The sequence below is a fragment of the Dasypus novemcinctus genome, chromosome 2 (genome assembly GCF_030445035.2).
Source record: "Dasypus novemcinctus isolate mDasNov1 chromosome 2, mDasNov1.1.hap2, whole genome shotgun sequence".
Classification (NCBI taxonomy): Eukaryota; Metazoa; Chordata; class Mammalia; order Cingulata; family Dasypodidae; genus Dasypus; species Dasypus novemcinctus.
Window position 1 is genome coordinate 19,012,836 of NC_080674.1, and position 18,730 is coordinate 19,031,565.

An 18,730-nucleotide genomic window follows, 5' to 3' on the forward strand; every position below is an offset into this window, starting at 1 on the left:
TAAAAAGATTAATACGAATGGTGTGTGAGGGTCTAGTATTTCCTGGGTTTGGCTCAACCTCCCTAAGGGAAACTCAGCCCACAGCATGTAGTTACATGCATACCCCAGGACACAAGTTAAAGTGTAACAGACCTCCCCACAGGAAAAAAATGTACAGATGGTATCACTGACTGTAATTTTCTCCAGGCCATATACTTCCTTCCTACACTAGCATCACTAGACCCCATTTATGTAACTCTGTTATGAAATGTCTTTGTTCTGAAACCCTTGATATTACCCCTCATTTTCCTGCTTCTTAGCAGAGTGCTTTCTTCATTCTCTGAACTGCCACCTTTGGAGACCCTCTCCTGTCTTTAAGTTCCAATAAATAAAGCTTATTTCTGACACAATACGAGGTACATTCTTTGGTTTTGCAGCCTCCCTGACTTGTGCCCTTCAGAATCTGGGTTGGACAATTGGTGAGCCAGCCAGGAAGTGGAAGGACCTCCAGCAATTGCACTTATGAATTCAGGAAAAGGAAAATCTGTGGGGAAATCCTGGGTTCATCTATGACATCCATATGGGGAGGGGTGGCTGCTATCCTGGACAAGTGGAGACTGCTGAGAGAATATGGGATGCTCTAAAAACTCTGGTTGGTATACTCACTGCGCTATAGCAGGTAGCAGAGTAGCTGCATTTAAATAAAAAAGAGTATCTGGTGCCTATAGCATGGCCCCTGTTAGGAGCCTTGCAGGTGTCTACTGAGGCAGAACTAGTGGCAAAGGCCTCTGTGCACCACTTAGAAGAGGAGTTAAAGTTAGAATGGGACATGCGTCTGGCACAGGCAGAGATGAAAGATTCTTTAATCAATTGCCTGCACCAAGTTAATGATCAGTTAGAAACCCTGGCTTGTAGATATGCTTAGGCTAGGTACCACAGCCTACCTCAAGTCCAAATCTGGAAGATATTACCCACCCCTGGATGGGACCCTAAGGCATGGAACCCTAAGGCATGGGACCCTATGGACTCCTCCTAAGGTAAAGAAAAAGAGAAAGAATGGGAAGAAGAAAGTAACAAAATGGAAAAAAAATGTAAATTTATCTTAAAACTCTTATCTACAAAGTTGCAGAATTAAAAGTCATAGTTTGTCCCTAATTTTCCAACTTAAACCTTTAAAAGCCTTAAAATGAGAATAATTAATCCATTTACCAAATTTCCGTAAGTAAAAAAATTGTTCTTAAAAGCTGTGAAAAGATATTTTCTAAATTATGATTAAAACAAATAATTATAATATATTCCAAAACTTGGCAGTCAGTATGCTTTAAGGTCATTCACAAATTAAAAATTTTATTTAGTCTCTTGTAAAAGAAGAAAATTTCTTGCATTAACTATAATTGTTCCAATTTTATTTGACTTTGAAGTAATCTCCCTAAGTTTATAAGATATTTATAGAATAAATGAACATTATATGTATTAAATCTTTTAGATGATGAAAATTATAAGTTTGCATTTAATGAAATATAGTTCTGTCCTAAAGTAAAATGACTAGGTTTCACAAAATAACAGAAGGAATATAAATGGATAAAAGTGAATTTCACTGGTTGCTAATTGTAATTTAATAAGCTTATCTAAAGGTATAAGTAACTTTTGGTTATAGGAAGTTTGCAAAAGCATTGTCTAAACTGAAATACTTAAATAGCTAATTCCAGAAAGAAATTATTAAATAGAAATCTGAATTAATATGAATAACAAAAAATAACTTCATAACATAAAAACCTGGCAGAGTCCACCTCGATTTGCATATTAAGGTGGTAGTAGAGGGAAGATAATCTTAGTTCCAGTAGAAATCTTTGATATTCATAAAATAATAGTTTTTTTTCTAATACTGCTAAAATAAAATACCTGTTAATTAATGTAATCATGGTAAAGGTGTAAGAGTGACAAGGAAAGTACTAAAAATAGCTATAAATTGCATTGGAAATGTTTAGAAAGTGTGTAAAAGTGAATATAGGTAGACTTCAGTATTGTATTGTCAAATTCTCTTGTGCATTCAAACTAGGTCCCCAGTACACTGCATGTTGCCTCTTCATTTGAGTTATTGGTTGTGGGTTACTACAACCCCTAAAACAATAGAATAAAACAATAGAAGTATCCTCTGGATATGCTTCTGAAGGGGATGGAAAGTACAGTGCTGTTTTGGACTCCTGCAACACATGGTGATGGCTTGATATGATCAGATTTACAAAGGACATTGCCTCCAGATAGGCCAGTGAAACATATGCACCTCCCTCTAGGACCAATGGTGTTGCAGCATGCTGACAGTGTGAAGGGCATACCAAGGGAGCAATAATTACCAGAGTAATGCAAATAAAACTTAAACAAACACAATCGGAATTATGGCCTGCTCCCATGGAAAGGAATGGTATCACAAACCCGAAGCCTAAACCTATTGACTGCAGCTCAAAGAGAAAGTTGTGCATTGGTTAGTATTAAGAGCTGTACCTATATACCTAATAAATATGATAATATTCTATATCATATGCAGAAGGATATTGAACATGTTAAAATTCTTTGTAAAAATTCATTTTGTGAGTTTATTTCTTCCAGAACCAATTCTTTCCAGAACAAGGTATCAGTCATGTAGGGATTTCATCGAGTTCCAACCACAATGTTGGACATAGCCTCCCTCTACCCCATCAGGCAGGGACTACAGCCCCTAACAAGCAGGAAGCAGCTACAGAAAAATGACCACCCTCCCTCAGCTTCACCTTAAACAGGTATTAAGGCAGCCTCCAGTATTTTTGTGCAGGAACCTGGCTCCCTCCTATTTCTGTGTTATTCTGACAGAGAATCAAACCGGATCGAGGCCTTCCCTTTACTCTCCGAGGGAATCATTGGTACTCTGTGATCCATTGGCTCTGCTTGATACCTGCAATGAGGGAGCAGCTAGTGCTGCAAAGCCAAAAAGTAGGACCATGTTAGCCGAAGAAATGGGAAGTGTGTCAAAACAGCAAACCAGACCCCACTCACACATTTGATTAAACAGGTAAAGCTACCTAATGCCAAGTAATCCTTGAAAAGAGAAATAAAATGTTGATTTGCCTAATTGGTATTATGGGGCCTGAAAAGCATTGAATTTTGACTTTGTTTTGGCTTTGTTTTCATTTCGTTTGGTTTGTGTTCAGATGCCTGATAATTTTCAGAATTCAAACAGAAATACTTGGTCACATAATCAAAGCCTGAGATCTCTTCTTATAACCAACGCAGACAAGAATTTGAGAATACAACTTTATGATATTCCTGAGCTAATTTTCTGTAGGCTAATGTTGCAAACCTTTCAAGAGAAAGGTTGTCTCTTCTTGTTTTTCCTGTGACATTGGTGATAAAGGAGAGCAAATGTAAGGAACTGTTTGTGTGGATGTGTGAGTGCCCCATTAAAATCCAAATGAAAATAGGCCTTCCTGGTGTTTGTCTCTAAGGCTTTGGAGATTTTTGCAATTTTAATGACCCTCCCACTGTTAATTCTCATATTCAAAATAAAAATAATAATTAACCTGCTTGCAGGTGCCATGTACAAGGTATTGCTATCACGCTTCTGTATTTTTTAAAGCATGTATGGCTATAGAAGAGAGAGAGATATTCTAATCACAATAAAATATCAAGTCAAACTGTTCCTATTTTTATGGTGGTTCCTTCCTTGTCTAAGGTTTATTTATGTGAATGTCTATGAAATGGTTTCCTTGGTAACCAAAGTCATTTCCTCTGTTATAGCTCACACTTTTAGACATTGATTGCTCACACAAAATAACTGTTCAATGGGATATTCAGTAAAACTGTGTGAAAAACTAAGACCAATTTTGTTATTGAATTAGAGTCCTGCTAATGTTTTTCCATTTGGATATTTTAACGTCTTGCTACATGCTAGTTTCTCATTCATTTAAAATTCAAGGGAAATTTTCATTTATTATAGATGTCCTTTTACAAAGTTATCCTACTGAGGAAGTTCCTCTTTCCTAATCCATTTACTATTAACTGCAAAATACTATCATTATCATTTGGAATCTGAATGACATTAAACACCCAAATGTTTAATGATATGAAATCCCTGAATAAACAAAAACATGGCTTGACATGTCTTCATATGCCATACTGCCATAGGCAAAGACTAAAATTAATATCAGAGATAACAGAAAGATGACTGATTTTAGTAGAATCAAAAATGCTATAAACAGCAGCTGGTTATCTTTGTTCATTATGAAAGAGTAGCAAGATGCCTTCGTTGGATGTCTAGCTTATCTATGTTGCTCTATTTCATATTAAAACTTTAAACATCTGCAGAATTCATTTGTAGTCACTGTCCTTCCTTCTCCCTTGTATGCAGCTGTTCCCTTGACGGTTCAAGACCCTGTTTGTCACACTATTTTATTGTCAGAAATATTTTGTAAAAATGAAATTTACATCAGCTTATTTTACATTTTATATCACAAAAAATATAGGCTGCTGCTGGAGCTTTCTAAAGGATAGGCAAAGTCAGTGAGTGAAAACTGGTAGCTGCAGGATTATGTTTCATTTTGGCAACTTATGAATCATTTTACTAATTACATTATTTTTCCTATCCAACCTCTTATATTTCCTTGCAATTTGGGAATCTTTTTCCATCAAGTAGTGAGTAATAGAACTCTGTCAAGTTACATATCCTCCTGTTATTTTATGAGCAGTTTCTCTAAAATATTATAATCAAATTGACTCTGTTTCCTTGTCAGGAACACTGGAATCATAATTTGTCTGGTGTTTTTATTGCATCATCAGTTTCTACTCCACCCCCATCCCTTTTCATGCCAGGAGCTGTTATTGGCATGTCTCAGATTGCTCTTGCAAAATTACTGAATCACTTGGTCGTATTCTCTTCTTTCACCACTTAATTAAATGCTTAAATCACGAGCACTGTCATCCTTCTGTATCATCCATTGTTCACCATTATCTATCGCTATCTTTTAAAAGGAACTGCCAGAAATTAAAAGATGGGACAAACCCTCATTCAAATAAACATCTTTCCTCACTCTAGGTCTCTTACTGTCTCTTTATATGTGGTATGCCAAAATTATGCTTTATACTTACAAAGATATTCTCTCACTTTGCAAACATATCCTCAGTTTTGAAATCCTATGAAAGAAGGGAACAGTTTATTTATGTCCCATGTACTGTCTTTTCCATGTACTGGATTAGTGCATATGAAAGATTACATTTTCTTGATTCTTTAAGATCCAAAGGTTGAGGCAGATTTCATCTGCTGAGATCTGGAAGAAGCTTATCTATTACATATTTTTTTCCCATTCCTCTCAGTGATGTAGCAAATAAATAGCAATGGAAAATATTGACATATGTCTGTGATGTATGTATGCCATGAGGTCTGCAAACTCTGTGAATTTAGTTCAAAAATCTGTCACCTTGATGATCTAGATTAATATTATAAGTCCTCATCATGACTGTCTCATATTTGAATTCTGCCTGTGGTCATGTTTATAGTTGGGTTTAAAAGTGTTGTAGTACCAAAAGAGACCCAGGTAGACGTTTTCATGTTGTCTGTACAAGGAAGCATTGTTGAGATATTGAGTCTTAAAGCACACAGTTGCTAAATAATCTGAAAACAAGAGATTATTTGAGCAATTGGTTTCATATTCCATATTAAAATGATTGAACTGATCATTCCAGCTAGATTATTACATGGATGTCAAAGAACATATGATAATCCATTTGCCTTACCTTCACTAAGGAAGTGACATTTAAACTGAGACCCAAATGTAGAATGTGGGTAAGGAGAATTGATCAAAGTTGGGGGAAGGGTGGATCATTGAAAATGGAGCTGAAGAAAGGCCAGTTGAGCAGGAGTGACGTGGACAAGGTGCACAGTGTCACCAGACAAGGCAGGGGATGTACCCTGGGACCGTTTCATCAGGTCCTTATAGACCACTAGGTAGTAGTTTGGCTTTTATTCTATAGACACTAATAAGCTAAAGATGGCTTTTAAATAGTAAAACTGCAAAGTCTTATTTGCACATTCAAAATGTCCCTTTGTTTATTTGGAGGAAAATGGATTAGAGGGAGACAAGTGTGGAAATATACATACTAATAAGGAGGCTATTTCAGGGCTGAGAATGGGATTTTGAACTGGGAAAGCAACAGTGGAGCTAGAAAGAATGCAGACATTCAAGATATATTGCAATGTAAAAATTCTTAGGCCTTACTGATAGATGAGATGTTGGAGTAAGAGAAGGAATGATTAAGATAAATAAAAAAACTCCTGGTTTGATTGAATACCTGGATAGTCATGTCACATAACTGAGAAGGGAAAAACTGAGGGGTGATAGATTTTGAGGGGAAACCTAGGGTTTTGTTCTCAATGTAATAAAGTTCAAGTGTCTGTAAGATATTTTGGTTGACATGAAGAAAGTGCTGTTGGGTATATATGTCTGAATTTCACTAGAATGTTTGGGTTGGGTACATTAAATAAGGAGTCAAACATACAAATGTTTGCTGAAGCCATAGGAATAAATGGGTCCAAAGAGGAGAACATGTGAGAGAAACGATAAATATAAGAACTCTAAAATTTGGAAGTTAGATAAAGAATGAAGAGCAAGTAAAGTACATAAGGGAGGGGGAAAGCTAAGAAAGTATGACATCATGAAAGCCAAGAGACTAGAGAGTTTTCAGCAGAGGCAATCAATAGAGTCAAAGTCAAAGGCTACAGAGAAAGAAAGGAGAATGACAACAACAAGAAAAATCACTTGATGTAGAACATGTAGTTCAAGGAGATGTGTAGAGATCTTGATACCATGTCTTTGACCTTTATGATAAGTTTTGTGTGGATTCAGACTGGAATAAATTGAAGAATAAATGGAATGAGGAATAGTAGAGCATTTTCTTGCTTCAATATGAATAATTCAGAAGAGAAAGAGATTGAAAATGAAAGTGAGGGAGAGGATAACTGAAATAGTGAACTCTGAGAAAGTTACAAATGGGATCCAGAGCCCCAGAGTGATGGTTGGTCATGATTAAGAGAAGGGGCAACTGCCCTGTTGCATGGACTGAGAACAAATAAGGTTATTAACTCTGTGTGAATATGTGTGTGAGAGGGAGTGCAGGTCAATTCAACAATTAAAAGTGAATAGGAAAGTGAGGATAGTAAAGAAACCACAAAGCATTTCTAAGACCTAGGAACAAATTCAATCTTTTTTATTAAATAATTAAAGTAAAGCTGCTTAATCCAGTTGTTCTTATTGTTGTGCTGTTTAATATTCCTTAGGAATGTTTGGACACTCTCATGCAGCAAGTGAAAAGAAGGATATTTGGTCTCATTCAAGTTGTTTGTTTTTATAGAAAGGAGAAAGAGAGAGATAAGGGAGTTAGGGGTTTTAGAGGAGAACAATTATAATAATTGACCTTGAAATAACCCAAGCAAGGAGACCCATTAAGATAGAATAAGGAATGAGAAAGAAAGTGGTAAGACCAGTGGATTGGGTATATAAAGGGATAAGTAAGAACAGAAACAACACAGAAAAACCACTTGCATAAAGTGGGAGACAGTTTTCAGGTACAATGATGTAGGGAATTTTTCAAGACAGAGTTCAAGTTCTAAGGTCCTTTTACTGAGACAGTTGATAGTTACTTATTATTTTATTTAATTATCAAAGGCACCTTGAAAGGTAGATGCTAGGATTGTCTCTAATTTACAAGTGAAGAACATGAGCACTAAATGCCGAATAACTTACCCCAAATCATTTATCTAGTAAGTAATGGATCTGGGATTAAAATCAGGATATCTGACTCCAGATTCTGAGCTGTAAGTCCATACAAGTCCAAAAAAAAAAAAAAAAAAGGAAGACTGGGTTTGATCAGGGGGTACAAAATAGGTACAAAATAGGATGGTAATAGGGTGGTCAGTACTGAAGAGAGCCTTGTCCTTAGAGCAGCAACCGAAATAAGCAGGGATGTGAGTCCTGATAGTTTCATGCTCAGTTAGAATAGAATGGACGCAATGAGTTCTGGGACTGTGATGTGAAAAGCTTTGCATGGTGGCAGGATCCCCTGGAATCGCTGCTCTACTGGTTGCTCATATGGATGAGTTAAACATGGAAAGAGGCTAAAATTTGTAAAGTGTAGTAGACATTTTAAATTCTCACCATTATCTAGATATCTCTTCCTCTCTGGCTATATGAAAAAGTATACTTCCAGCCTCTTGGAGTAAGCAAAGTAGGGTCACATGAATAATTTTGCCCAAATCCAACTTGAGAGGAAGAGATATTTATGTTTATTCCAAGTTGAGGCAATTAAAAATCCCCAAACATTTTTCCAGGTTGTTTCTTCCAATGCCATGGTAGAAATGAAGATCTCAGTTTGAAATAACTGAAAAAAAAGATAGAAGTTGTTGCACTGAAAGGTGACTGCAGGCCTAAAGATTCACTTCCATCAGTAGAATTATTACATCAAGTCTCAATGATCCTGGTGAGGACAGAGAGAGACAGAGGAGGGAATAGATGCAGAAAGCAGCATGAGCAAAGTCACAAGAGTGAGAATGAACAGGCAGACCCTGCCTGAAACTTAGTGGAAGAGATTTTTCAAGTGTAATGTTTCTACCTCAAGGTTTTTTATTATGGACTTCACAGAGCACACACTAAGCCAAAGCATACTGTAAGTTTATAAATGCATGTTTTTATTTGTAGATCTTTAATTTTCACTACTTAACATCTTCAAAACACAATTGGGGAAATGCATTTCTAAATCTCATTTTTATATTGTGTTTAATTGATTGAGACACTATAACCACAGTTCTTAATTCTATGTTCTTAAAAAAAAATTAGATGAATTTATCCAGTAAGATATAATGAGCACAGGGGAGGAAGATATTTGAACAACCCCCATATTTACATATTCTTCTCTTTGGAAATCTGAAATCTTCAGCGAGTATTTCAAGCCATCCAACAATCCATGACTATCTACTCACTGGGTTACTAGCTCATAGAAATAGAGAATACTAAAGAACTTCCTTCTCAAGGAATTCCAGGGAGGTAACTGCAGTCCATGGTACAACTCTTGATTCACTCTAGTGGATGGTCATCCAGAACCTTATTGGAAGTTATTCCCAGACAATGAATGTGTCCCTCTGGTTGCTAATTATGTAGTGATTAATTTTATAACAGTGTTGATGGATGATATCATGTTCATTTTATGGAGCCTTAAAGAATTAGATACAAGCAAAAATACTTACATAGGCAACATAATATTTTCTTGCTCATGGTACATTCATATTGCATTTAGGGAAAGATAAAGAAACAGGAAGTACTTTGGATAGATCATATGGTATGTAAATATATCTCAATAAAACTTCTTAATAAACAAATAAATAATTGTGCACGAATAGCCAGAAACAGCAGCTATGTACAGTATGGGAAACATAGATTGATAGGTGAGGAATTTTCTTGTATGTCTGTCTCTTTATTATTATTATTTAATAATGAAAATGATCTAATAAATATTGAAATGATGAACGCATAACTTGGTGATTATACTAAATACCACTGATTGCATACTTTGAATGAATTGTGTGGTTTATTAACATGTATTGATAAAATTGACTTCTTTAAAAAAAAAAAGATATTTGAGTTGCCACAAGACATGTTGGTGAAAGCCAAGTTCATGGCCAGGAAATTGGAATTTTTTTTTTTCTTTCACACTAGACTCACTTTAGCCTATTTACTGAGAAGGCAACCTGCTAATATTAGTGGCCAGAGAAGGAGTTAAGCTTCTGGCAGAGAATATTCTACTTCTGTGCTCCAAAATGCATAGACTTTCTACTCTGTTCCTCTACTTCTTATATTTTTTTGCTGCAAATGTCCTTTCATGATTTCATCCTCCTTTGTCTTAACGAGATCTATGGAAGTTCTCTATTTCTTTTTTTTTTTAATTTCCCCTCCTCCCCCACTTGGGCTTGCTTGCTGCCTGCTCTCTGTGTCCATTCGCTGTGTGTTCTTCTGTGTGTCTGTATTTATTTTTATTTATTCCCCCCACCCCTTGCAGCTTGCTTGTTATCTGCCCTCTGTGTCCATTCATGGCGTGCTCTTCTGTTTGTTCTTTACTTGTCTCCCTTTTCTGTCACCTTGCTGAGTCGGCACTCTGTGGCGCTTGCAGGCCAGGTGGCACAGCACCGTGTGCAGGCGAGCCTGCCTTCACAAGGAGGCCCCGGGATGCGAACCCAGGGCTACATGGTAGACATGGTAGACAGAGCCCAACTGGTTAAGCCACAGCCACTTCCCTCTATTTCTTTTTTCTACCTTCTCTAAATGGTGAAACAAGTTAGGATTTCCTATGTAAAGCTGCTCCTCACTCTCTCCTTCATGTTTCCACTCTCTTTCTCTCTCTTTTCCTTTCCTCCCAGAAAATCCTGAGCAAGCTACCCTCAATTAATTTAGAGGATGAGAAGGAGGTCTTCTTCAGTACTTTGAGCAATATTCTCCTACATGGTTTTTGTTGTTGTTTGTTTTTTAGGCCCTGCAATGGGTTATAATGTGGTATTTTTTATTATTTTTTCCTTGGCTGTATAAGTAAATAGATCCCACACCCCCTGCCTGAGTGAGAAGTTTTGGGCAGTGTAGGATTTGGATATTCCTGAACTCATAGCCACAATTATCTCTTGATATTTAATGTCTAAGTGGGACAGGCTATCAGAGATTCAGTGATTATAAAACACTTACAGCTGATTAGAATGAACAGGGAAGAATTCAAAGTCGAGAGGACATAAGAGGCAAGTCTTTGAGTAGGACAGAGAAATAGGAGGTGGGAAAGTATTTTAAGATAAGTAACCAGAAGTGAAATCAGATGATTAAAGAAAAGTGGCTGACACAAATACTTGATTTACTATACAGAACAGAATATTGTACAAAGTAGGTAAAACGTGAGCTATAAACAATGTAGTGACTAGAGAACTTTGTGCTGGGCATCCATCCTCACCCTAGGGGCTCATCTCACAGACCTACTAAAATTCATCTTGTCAAGGTTGTTTGACTTCAGTAGTCCCAAAGTCAGGAGACACTACTCTGTCCTCATCCAATGTGATACCAGATCTTCATCCACACTTCCTTTTCCTTAAAATACTCCCCTGCTCAGGACTTTTTAACATCATAGATCCCCATTTTCATTTCAAGTTCCATGATCTCTCCCTTCTCTGTCTCTGTGATGGAGCATCTTCTACTACCTGGCCTCCACATACTGGAATTTCTAGGGTAGGTTCAGGCCAAATTACCTTTCATTTCCACCCTCAGCCCATTCTTCTATGTGCTCAAAAATCTTAAATGTATGTCTCAGCTCAAACCTTACCATGCTAGACTTCTTGTCCAACTTCTAACATAATAACTCCACTTTATTTCACAGTATTTCTCTCACGACATCCAACTAACCCAGATACTCAAGTTAAAACTCAGAAATTATCCTTGATTCTGCATTGTCCTTACCTCCATATTGAATTAACCATTTATTAGTTTTGCTTACAAAATATATCTCAATTGCATTCCTTTCTTCTTTCTCTCCAGAACATTGTTAACATCCAAATTATCTTTCAGCAGGACTTCTGAAATAATTTTCTATGTGGTCACCTTAGTTCTCCCCTTTTCTCCTATAATCTATTCTCCACAAAATGCTCAGGGTCATATTTTTAAAAATCCATCATATCATATCATACTCCTATTTAAAAGCCTTCACTTCTTTCCTAGTAGAATTAAATTTAAAGCGCATTTTTATTCCTACCAGGCTCTGTTTGATCTTGCTCCACCTTCAACTCACAGCATCTCCTGCATGTCCCTCCAAGCTCCAGACATGCAGTTTCCCAAATTCTCCCCAATTCTTTCCTACCTCAGGGTTTTTGCTGCTCCTGCCACCTGGAGTTATATGAGTTTTCATCCATTATAGCAGCTGGTGTATTTTCTTCATAGTGCCTATCAGAGTTTAATTCATGTAAGGCTAACTTATTGTATAACTTGCCACAGTAATATGTAACTCAGTGCATTGACCCTGTCAGTCTTATTTACTGTGGCACCCTTAAAGACCAATAAATTCTTTGGTAGTGGGTCCATCAGTATCTCATGAATGGATGAATGTTTATTGTCCAGGTGGTGGTCCACAATGTGGCTTGCTGAGGATAGCACTTTTCAAAGGAGTCAACAATTGCAGTTTGCACTTTTACTTTTTATCTAAAAAATTAAAACTACATAAATTATGAAACTTATTATTTCATATATTAAAAATATATTAATACACTTATTATTTATTTTTGTTCCTAGACTATGTGGCATTTTACCTTTCAAGTGGCTTTCTTATCTTAATATGTTATTCTGTAGTTCATTCATTTAGAAGTTTCCAGTTGATACTCTTGTACACAGCATTTATAAAGGGATACAGAATATAAAAAGATGCATCATATAATAAGATGAGAAGTATGATACAATATCTTGTATTGAGTATTTCCCTTTCTTTGGAAACAATTTTATGTTAATAATATTTGCTAAAAGTCTAATGAGTATTACTACTCCTTTTCAGTTTTATGACTTCTTGAACATAAATATGAACAGAAGCCTGTTGTCTTACAAAAAATGAACAAAGAAAATCATGAAAACTTCAAGAAAAATTTCGCATAACAAAATCCAAGCTTAAGTAAATATATGGACAGGCATATGTGTGTGCATATGTATTTACTCTGTACCCATATCTGTACATGCACATACATACAAATAAAATAGAATATAGAATTAAAAGTGCTGTAAAATAGATGACTTTTCAAGTCCTTTCAAACAGTGAAATTCAGCATTTGATCAATTGAATCTATTTTCTACGAGTACCAAGAAATTACTGAGATCAAGTTGATATTCTCATTTGTTTGAGTCAACTGAATCTGTTTGAATCAGATTGAAATCCAACATTGTATTAGTCAGCCATAGGTGTGCTGGTGTAAAATACCAGAAATTGGTTGGTTTTTATAAAGGGTATTTATCTGGGGTAGGAGCTTACAGATACCAGGTCATAAGCATTAGTTACTTTCCTCAACAAAGTCTATTTTCATGTGTTGGAGAAAGATGGCTGCCGATGTCTGCAAGGGTTCAGACTTCCTGGGATCCTCACTTCCAGGGTCTTGCTTCTCTCTGGGCTCAGGGTTCCTCTCTTCCTGGGGCTTGCTTCTGTTTCCTCTGTGAGTTTACCTCCTGAGGCTCCAGCTTAACACTGCAGCATCAAACTCCAACATCGAAAAAACCCAAATCTGTCCTTTGCAATGTCTTTTATCTGTGAACCCCCACCCACCAGGGGGTGGGGACTCAATGCCCTAATGATGTGGCCTAATTAAAGGTCTAATCATGACTTAATCAAGCCTAGGTACAGACCAGATTACAAACATAATCCAATATCTATTTTTGGAATTCATAACCATATCAGACTGCTGCAAACATATTCACCCAATTGAATAGATGTCTGCTGCAAACCAAAGATGATTTCAAGGTAAAAGAAGAACATGTACTGCCAAGGGGTATTTTGCAATCTTGTGAAGAGGTAGCCATGACTAACAAATGTATGCATATACCTATCTAATCAATAATGTGAAGAACATTTAAGGTTTACATGTAGTAGATTAAAAGGTGCCCATGTCGAATTGCTCTATTTGTGAAGTAGGGAAATGTGCTCAGAAAAGTTTATCTGATGCAGTAAAGCTAAGTACTACTCTAATTCTAATCACTAGTGTGTTTCATTTCTCAATTCAGTTAGCAAGACGTGCTACATTTCATTCAGATCTATCTATCTATTATTTTTCCAAGGATCTGAGATTGTGGCAATCAATCCCTTTCACCTCCAGTTCTGGTCATTGTCACTTACAGGCTCAGTCTCTTTTGCGAACCAAACCCATTGGAGTATTAGATGCCAATTCCTCATCAGTGGTGAATTGCTTAATCAAAGTTCTGGGTATGGACTAAGCTACAGCTTTTTTGCTGGAATCCCCCAGTGGAGTGAGTTACTACAATGGTGTGTCCTGGGAACACAGGTTTAGGGCACAATGGAAACTTCCAGCAAATGATCCCTTTATTGTACAGACTATAGAATCCAGAAAGAGAAATCTTGCAACTTACATAGCACAAAAAGCCCAAAGGAGCAGGGGAAGAAGTCCATCACAGCAGGTCTCCCAGCGTGCCCTAAAACTGTTCTGAATTGGAGTCAATTGATGGCAAATTTGCAACCTCCTGTCACATTGGAGAAGAGAGACCAGTCTAATCTGTTTGTGTTTTTATCTGCCTGGGGGGCAAGGGACCCTGCCACTGAGAATTTCTGTTCTGATAAGCATCTGGGACTACTTGTTCCCAGTTTCCCCAGTTAAGGGCCTTTACCTTAGACTTAACATCTTCCTCAGGTTGGGGAATGACACACAATAGAAAAGGAGGTGGGGGTAGCAGAAGGTCAGAGGATTGCTTGCTATCATGAGGCTCTTCTATCTTTTCTGACTGTTCCATGATTCTTAATAATTTGGCAGGGGTGGGGGGGTTGTACATTTCCTTTGAGAAAATAATAAAATTGTGAGTTCTATCTTTATAAAAATGTCTTTATTGTCCTTCAGCCTCAAGACCACCCTTCTACACTCTAGTGAGTCCAGAGCTCTAACTCCCCGTACTTCTGCTCTACGACGTCTTCCTTGTGGGCTCTGCAAATACAGCTTATTGGAGGGAGGCAGCAAGGCTGAAGGAGGAAGAGTAGACTTCTTCCTGTCTGCTGCCTATTGGTCTTATGTGGCCTTTCTGGCTTCATACCTCCCATCCAGGGACACCAGACCAGACCTCTCCTGAGTGATCTGAGCTTCAGCTCGCAGGGACCTCCTTGCTAAGTTAGTTTTTGCCTTTGTTCCCCGAGCACAGTTGCTACCTCCATGATGCCTGAACATTTTCTTGTTGCCTTTTGTGCTTAGTTAACAATTTTTAAATTAAATTCTCTCCATTCAAATAACTGGTACATTTTCAATCAACTGGTCCTTGAATGAAATCTAATGTCACATGAACAATCAATTGTCTACAATTTTCAGGAGGTTAATGGATTGAAGGTTAAGGTATGCTTAACCATTGGATCTCTAAATTTATTTATATTTTAAAACCCTGAGCTTCTCAGAGACATACTATTGGGGAAAATGACAAAGACAGGAAATGATCAAGGGAAATACTAATGAAAATGTGAGAAGATAATTATGAACATGTGATGTAACCTTCAAGTTGATTTTGTATCTATTTTAAACCATAATTGAATTACACACAGAAATGATTATTTATAGGGATGTGGAAGAATAAAATGAAAATTCTTACGTGATAGAAGTGAGGGGAATAGTCTTGGCATATGGTCCGTAGGAATTGAGTACAGATTTTGACCAGCTGAGGGAAGCAGAAAGCAGATGAGTGAAAAGCACAATATTGTTTCACAAAGATTTATGTGCTTATAAATTAAAATAATAGAGCTGCAGAATACATTAAAAAAAAAATTGGCCGAAGTCACATGTAAAGTCACTCTTGGTATGCCACGGTATTTAATACCATAGCAACACAATTGCTTAAACTCAGATCCCAGAATAGATTTCTTATAAGACCCTGGCAGTAATTCCTGCACATCCATAACTGTCAGCAGAGTAATTGCATTGTCACTACTAGGAAGTCGTTATCAGCACACTGCTTTTATAATAGAGGAACTCCCATTTGCAACATCTCTATTCTCTTAATCCCTTCATCTTCTCTGCTAGTGGGAAAAGAGTCACCATGGACACACAGGGTTGGGGAGCAGAGGTAGTCAAAAATGAAAACAAAAAAAGAGAAAAAATCCTTTTCTATGAGAGCTCAACACCTAGTAAGGGAGAAGGAACAGAATTTAATAAAAATTGCATAAGCCCCATAAGGAGATAAAAGGAAAGATGGGAGAAAGAACTGAGGGTATATGAGCGGCAGCAATGTTCAAGCCACTTTCCCCATCCTCCTTTCAAATGTGCCCTCATTCCCAGGGCAAACCGTATCTTTTGAATCATCCCTCTTGTTACTGCAGTTCACTGTGTAACATCCATCCCTTCACATGTCTAGAAGTGCATGGGATTAAAAAAAAGATCAAATCTGGAAAGTCTCAATCAGATCTTTAGATTAGATTCCTGGGGATGGGGCTGAGTGACAGGGAGCTCTCTGGAAACATCCCTAAAGATTCCACAATCCAGAGTGTCTCCTCTAAATGGTCTTCCCTCCCAGCTTTGTGCAGGTGAAAACAAACACTGAAAGGAAGTAATTTTTTTAGACCGGTAGTCTAAGCAGTTCATGTACAGCCACAAAGAAAATATTCTTCTTTTTTGTAGGGGACAATGGGGAGGACAGTGAACTGATTTATGAGTGACTAGTTCATTTCATTTTGCTTTCTTTCCCCCCACTAATTGGGGAGCAGAGTGGTGTCATTGCTTTTCTTATCATACTTTACCTTCCCTCCTGTCCCCTTTATTCAATTCTCTTTTATCAACAGCTTAGGCCTATGCATTGTTCAAGGTCTGCCAGGTGGGCCAATATCGTAGCCACTAGGCACTGGGGAGTATTGGAATTAAAGTTGAAATGAACTAAAATTAGAAAAAGAAAACCTTTAGTTTCTGGGTTGCACTAGTTAAATTTCAAACGTTCAATTGCTACATGTTAGCCCAAATATAGACGCTTCTATCAGCTCAGGAAGTTCTATTGGACAGTGTTAGTGGAGACTCTAGAACATCACCACAATAACCATCCTCTAAAAGTGCATTGCATCTATTTTCCATCATGACGAACCTAGTATGAGAAAATTAGTGTTTTGAAGAAATTATTTTTCTGTTTTCAGAGAAGCACTGCTGTGACAGGGACAGAAGACTTGTAAATGCCTTGTGTAATGTACTCAAGGCATTACACTGTAGGATGGCAGTTTCCAAAGCATTTTCCAAAGACTTGAAACATAGATTTGAGAATCTTTTGTAGGGACTTGCCTTATGAAGTAGTAGTGCCACCAAGTGTTGGGTGAAAGAGGTTCAGATTTTGGAAATAAATTGAACGGCAATTCTGATTTAAAAGAATGCACAGAATTAATGACAGTGGCCGTTAAACCTGCATGGGTTCATAATATGAAACCTTATATACTATTATTTATTTACAACAGATTTTAGAACATAGTAAGAATGGATGTAGTTATAAACTACACTTACCTAATATCCTTTTTATGCAGCCAAATGGTACTTTTAGCACAACAATTTGAAAGGCCTTGATGATTGTTTCTCTTTCATCTTGAGTGCCATATATTTAAGCAATCCGAAATGTACATCCCTGTATTGCAGGTATGTTTCAGTATGCTCCTAAAAGAAATTAATTCTTTGAACAATGATATCGTGTAAGATCTTCCACATCATTTTTGTTGTTCATCTTCATTCTCCATGTCCTCCCTCCCCCCACATCCCCACCCTCAGTTGTAGATCACTGTCTGTTTCTATGGAGATTGTATCCAAAGTATCATGTGCATTTTAAAACTGGAGAAATCGTAGACAGAAAAATAGTGATTTTTATTTTCTGTGTTGTCTTTATCACAGATTGAGGAGGAAAAGCCTATTGGTTCCTCCACCTTATTTATAACTGCAGCCAAAACCTATTTTACTTCTCTTCTGTTGCCATGGTTACAAGCTTTCCCACTTCAACAGGTCAATACAAGCTTTCGGTTTACATAAGGTTGTGGGTAAATCATCTCAGCATTGCACACATACACAAAAGCCCCTCATCTCTCTCCTTTTAGATACTCTATCAACTACCTGAAAGCACGGTTGCTTCTGATTTCCATAATTTATTATTATTCTTATTCCCTTGTTTCTGGCTTTGTGTTTATGTTTAAGTACTTCGCATTAGGAGTCAGGTTTTGGTAATACACAGTCTTAACAGCTCTGTGTACCATGAATGCTCTAAACTGGATATTTTGCTAATAATACTCTGGTTATTCTATGATGAATACACTCAGAAAAGTGAGCATTTTTATTAGACTGCAGTTAAAAAGTACAACATAGGTCAGATGGCAGGAATTTGACCAAGTATTGAGAACTCTACTAGCATACGGTTCTCATTGTTTTCCAGTTAAAGATATGTTGATGGCTGTTATTATGCCCAGTAAAAGAGAATAATGGAAATCATAATATTAACTGCACCAATGATATGGTCAGTTGGAATCTGCTTCTTTTGGGGCAAACAGAAGATTTGATTTGGGGAAAGATGGAAGAAGGAGTGAGAATCCTTGTGGTGTGAAGCAGAAGGTGGATTGTCCATTCTGTGGGAGATCCATGAATAGATTAAAAATCACACACACACAGGTTTTCCAGCATTTATTTAGAAAGGGAATGATTATTATACCTATATTATCCTTTTGCGTCAAACAGGTATCAAGTGAGTAACAAAAATATGAGATGTGTACTAAGGACTTCAGTGAGCGAAAGGATCTTCCTCAGATAGAAGTGCTCATACTGCTCTTTACACACCTTTGTAGTGGCTCATGGGTAGCATGGCTGTATGTCCTTGTGTGCCTAGAATTTCATTCTCAAGTATCTCAGTTTAAATTTTAGATCACATGTCACCCTCCTAAGACAACACAGCAGGGGAATCCATTTTGGTCTGGGTGACAATTTGGAAACCCTGATTTTAAGGTTTCCACACAGAGGATGAGG